Source organism: Chlorocebus sabaeus, chromosome 16 (genome assembly GCF_047675955.1).
Source record: "Chlorocebus sabaeus isolate Y175 chromosome 16, mChlSab1.0.hap1, whole genome shotgun sequence".
Lineage (NCBI taxonomy): Eukaryota > Metazoa > Chordata > Mammalia > Primates > Cercopithecidae > Chlorocebus > Chlorocebus sabaeus.
Window position 1 is genome coordinate 74,279,490 of NC_132919.1, and position 5,511 is coordinate 74,285,000.

Below are 5,511 nucleotides of genomic sequence, written 5' to 3' on the forward strand. Positions count from 1 at the left end.
GCATGAAACATCTAACTTAAAATTACACACAAGCACATATTCCTATTTATCCTTCCAGACATAATATAGTCACTGTCATTACAAAGCCTTCTTTGTGCTAACACAAAGCTAATCATTCTCTCTTCTCTGCTCCCATGTTATATTTTACCATAATCATTTTCTTGTATTTCTATCCCCCAGTAGGCATTGAGCTCATTCTGGGCAGGGACCAGACCCTCTTCACGTTTGAATTTTCAGTGCCTATGCTGTTCTTTTTTCTTTCTTTACCTACACTATTCTAGACACATAGTAGTAGATGACCAGTGTGTGTTAGTTGAATGAGTTAATAAATGAAAAAAATAAATTACATGTATATAATATAATACAATTCTAGCACAACAAGACCCCAATTATAATAAAATACAATTCTAGTACAACAACAGTTCAATGAGAGTGGAGAAAAGGATGGAATCATGTGAAGTCTTCCAGATGTGTTAATTATGTTGAACCTAATGGGAAGGATAACAAAAGTCTTTGAAGAATGGCCAAGAGTGAATTTTGGGAAGTTCAGTTGAACAATTAATAGTCCAGATGAGAATCTGTAATGGCTTGGTGTATCCCGGCCCGCGGGATCGTCGAAGCAGGCCCTGGAGGAGGGAGTGGGAATTTGGGGAACAAGAGACACGAGAAATGGAGACAAGACAGTGCTCTGATCAAGTCTCGTTTAATGGCGGTAATGCAGTGCCTTATATACACTTGGAGAGGAAGGGGTTGGGCCAAGGTGGAAATGATCTCATTTCAGAGGGCGCGGCCAGGCAGGTTTCGGTTTCAACGGTCGGTCGTCATGTTGCGCCTGCCCTAGGAAGTAACAATTTTGCTACGAAGTAACAATTTTCGGGCGCGCGGGAAAGATGGGTGAAGAAGTAGCAGGAAGAGCGCCATCTTGTGTGAGGTATTTAATACAGGGAAAAGACAAATCTGGGAAGGAGGTGAGAGATGGAAATGAATAGAGCTCAGGCATCTAATCGTCAATAATTACTCGCTATGGCCGGGGCGTGCAGCTCCGGACATTGGTGGAGATGGCAGAGATGGAGAGTAACAGATGTATCACAGAAACACTTATGATGCAGAATTGATAGCATCTGATGAGTAGCTGGATATCGGGCTGGGGTAAGAGAGATGGGAAGTCAAAGATGAGAGCACCATTTATCAAGAGAAAGAAGAAAAGGTACAGGTTTTAGGGGGGAGAAAACAAAGTTTCAGACTTACTGAGTCAGGTACTGGAAAGACATCCATGTGTTACTATGAGGAGGGAACTATTCCTATCCTCCCCTCTTACGCATAGGGAAACCTGGGCTAAGGGAGCTTACATGACTTGCTAATTTGCTTTCCAGACCTGCCTCCAAAGTCCATGTTGTTAACTCCTAGGCCATACAGCATATGATCCTTTGTTTAAGGAAAACACCAATATATAGCAAGCCGAGTTACACTCCTGACTTCTGAGTACTAAATGTGTCTCAACTGAAGCAACTATCCTGGAGGATGAGGCCACTTAACAGCTTTCAAAGCAAGGTGGTGGTATTCTTAAAGCCTCCTTCCCACACACTTCTCTGCCAAAATAGATGGCAGCCAAGCCAAAGAGCACTGGAGAAAGACATGGAGCAGGAAAAAAAAAAAAAAAAAAAAAAAAAGATCCTCAGGGTGCTAGTAGAAGTGCAAAGGTTTCGTTCAGGTGAAAGAAAATGTGTAATAAAATTCACTGGTTCAGCTGAACAGGTAATTACAGAGTTAATAAAACAAGGATTCCTGACACAATAGATTCTAACACTGCCATGGGTGTCATAGTCACTAAGTGACTTTTTAGTTTGCTGATCATTGATCCACTAGACACTAACAGCTCCAATCGGATCAATGCAGGATAACATATGAGGAGGACTTTGCATGTTAAAAATCTACTGGAAATTTTACATGAAAGAGTTCATTATCTGGGTAATGTGACCTGTGTCCAAATGATACATGTGGACCATTTGTCAGGTTTTTTTAATGGAAAAAAATGAATTTTTTTCTAAAAGCCTAATTATGTGATAAATTCCACTGCCGAGAAATTGAAGCCACTTGGGTGTCATGAATGTGTAAACATGTTAATTCGAGGGCTGTGATACCTAAAGAAGTATATTTCATTCCACTCTCTTAGCTTCCCTTTCCCCAACAGGGTCATCTCATCCATCTCCTCCATTCCTGTGGCCCACCAACACTCTGTTCTTGGGTCTTTCTCTCTTTGTAGCCTGGGTCAGCTTCCACTTTCCCTAAATCTTTCTTTCCTGTGCTCACAGTTCCTTCTAAGAGCTTGTCTCCTAAAGCCAGCATTTAACCCAAGGTCCCCTTTGCCATCTTCATCCCCTGGGGCCCTGTTGTCATACAATTTTATCAGAAGAGAGCAGACAGATAAGAAAATATACATATTTCTCATGGAAAGAACTCATATATTTCTTGGTTCTAGAAAGACAAATGATCTAAAGCAATAACAATAAACTTGTTCATGGAAACTAGACAAATCAAAAAGAGTTCTGGGAAATGTATTTTGTGTGTTTGGTTTTAAATACTTTATTGAGATAAAATTTACATAAAATACAATTCTTGGCCAGGCGCTACGGCCCACTCCTGGAATCCCAGCATTTTGGGAGGCAGAGGCGGGTGGATTCACCTGAGGTCAGGAGTTGGAGACCAGCCTGGTCCAACATGGTGAACCACTGTCTTTACTAAAAATACAAAAGTCAGCTAGGTGTGGTGGTGGGCGCCTGTAATCCCAGCTACTTGGGAGGCTGAGGCAGGAGAATCACTTGAACCTGGGAGGCAGAGGTTGCAGTGAGCTGAGATCATGCCAATGCACTCCAGCCTGGGTGACAGAGTGAGACTCTGTCTCAAAAACAAACAAACAAAAAAACAACAACAAAAAAACCACACACAAAAAACACAATTCTTTTTAAATGTACAGTTTAATGAATTTTGACAAATATATACATATATAGAGTAGTTGTATAATCACTACCAAATCAAGACATAGAATATTTACATCACTCTGAAAAGCTCCTTTTTGCTCCTTTGTAGTCAATCTACTCTTTCTATCACTGGCCCTGCCAGTCATTGATCTATTTTTGTATCCATAGCTTTGACTTTTTAGGGATGTCAAATACATGAAATCATGTAGTATCTAATATTTTATGGCCGGGTGCGGTGGCTCAAGCCTGTAATCCTAGCACTTTGGGAGGCCGAGATGGGCGGATCACGAGGTCAGGAGATCGAGACCATCCTGGCTAACACGGTGAAACCCCGTCTCTACTAAAAATACAAAAAACTAGCTGGGCGCGGTGGCAGGCGCCTGTAGTCCCAGCTACTCAGGAGGCTGAGGCAGGAGAATGGCGTGAACCCGGGAGGCGGAGCTTGCAGTGAGCTGAGATCTGGCCACTGCACTCCAGCCTGGGCGACAGAGCGAGACTCCGTCTCAAAAAAAAAAAAAAAAAAAAAAAAAATTTTATGTCTGACTTCCTTTAATTAGCATAAAACCTTTAAGATTCATCCATGTAGTTGTGTGTATCAGTAGTTTATCCCTTTTTATTGCTGAATAAAATCACACTTTGTTTATCTACTCACCAGTTGATGGACACTTGGGTTGTTTTCAGTTTCAGTGAATAAAGCTGTTATAAACACTCAAGGCAGAATCTGTACTCAGACTTAGGCAGTCTAAACCCAGAGCTCAAGTTTTTTTACTTTTTTATTTTTATTTATTTTTATTTTTTGAGACGGAGTCTTGTTCTGTCGCCAGGCTGGAGTGCAGTGGCGTGATCTCGGCTCACTGTAATCTCCGCCTCCCAGGTTCAAGAGATTCCCCTGCCTCAGCCTCCCAAGTAGCTGGGATTACAGGCACCTGCCACCATGCCCGGCTACTTTTTGTATTTTAGTAGAGATGGGTTTTCACCATGTTGGCAAGGATGGTCTTGATCTCCTGACCCCATGATCCGCCCACCTCGGCCTCCCAAAGTGCTGGGATTACAGGCGTGAGCCACCCCGCCTGGCCCAGAGCTTAAGTTTTAAAGCACTTCAGTCTACTGGTGTCCAATAAGAAACCATGAAGCTCCTTGTCATTGTCATGGCACTCCCTGATGGGGTTCTTCTCACTGCTCCTGGTGCCCATGATGCTCTCCAAGTGGAGACTGCCTGATTGCACCTCAAACGCCGCTCATTTAGGCTGGTAGGCAGAGGCAGCGTGCTTTCAAATTGTGCTTTAAAGAAAAACCTTCACATTTGCAAACAAATTAAGGGAATTTACTTGTGAGGAAAATCTAATTTAGGTATCTTTAAAAGGAGAGCTTAGAAAATAAGAAATTAATACTGTGGCCACTATCTAGTGATCCATAGCTTAAGTTTTAACATGGCACTGAAAACTTCTCTTACCTATAAGTGTTGATCTAGTATAACTTATTATCTTTGGAAAAGTATAAGTTTATTATAAAATCAATGAGAAAATATATGCCACTAGACATGACCTCATACTTATATTGTTTAGAAAAATAATAAAACAAAAACAGAAAATAAATATTAATATTTACTAGTTTATGGAGAGGCAAGACAACTTGTAAAAACTTCTAGTTTATCTAATGCATATATTTTAGTACTGCAGCAATAAGGAAAACCTGAAGAGCAACAGCTAAGGGTAACTAAGAGTACATATTCTACAGTTAAAAAAATCACATAAGCATTTACTTGATTCTTGATGCACCAATAATAACAAGGCAAAGAAAACAGAAGTCCCAAAATAATGTAAGTTTGTCTCAGCTAACAATATCGTTTGGAAAATTCTTATGTTCACCCAAAGTTGAACTGCACTTAATACTTCATTTTATGCCTTTCTGTTTCATTTAATTAGATTAAGAAATTATAAAAATTTTAAACATGTACAAATGTATAGAAAATAATGTAATGAACCTCCTGTACCTATCATCGGGCTTCAGTGATTATCAACTCATGGCAATTCTGTTTCCTCTGTTTTCCTCCATTCATTCCTCACCTCTACCCAAACTAATGCCTTCTTTTTTTAACTTTTTACTTTAAAATAATTTTAAGTTTTCAGAAAAGTTGCAAAAATAGTACAAAGTTCTCATCTATCCTTCAACCTGTTCCCTCAAAGCTAACATATTACATGACCACAATATAACTATCAAAACTAAGAAACTGCTTTTGGCTGGGCAAGGTAACTCATGCCTGTATTCTCAGTACTTTGGGAGGCCAAGGCAGGAGGACTGCTTGAGCCCAAGAGTTCAAGACCAGCCTGGGCAACATAGTGGGATCTCAGCTCTACAAAAAAGTAAAAAGTCAGCCAGGCATTGTGGTGTACGCCTGTAGTCTCAGCTACTTAGTAGGCTGAGGTGGGAGGATTGCTTGAGCCAAGGTCGCCTCACTGCACTGCTGCCTGAGTGACAGAGCAAAATCTGGTCTAAAAAAGAAAAGAAAAGAAAAAAAGAAACTGCCTTTTTT

General features: G+C 40.6%; 1 protein-coding gene across 18 annotated transcripts in view; it reads right to left on the reverse strand.

The window, feature by feature from the left end:
• The window catches only part of SKAP1 (src kinase associated phosphoprotein 1), a 331,562-nt gene that overhangs the window by 148,203 nt on the left and 177,848 nt on the right, over positions 1 to 5,511 (reverse strand). The gene's annotated exons all lie outside the window — the stretch shown is intronic.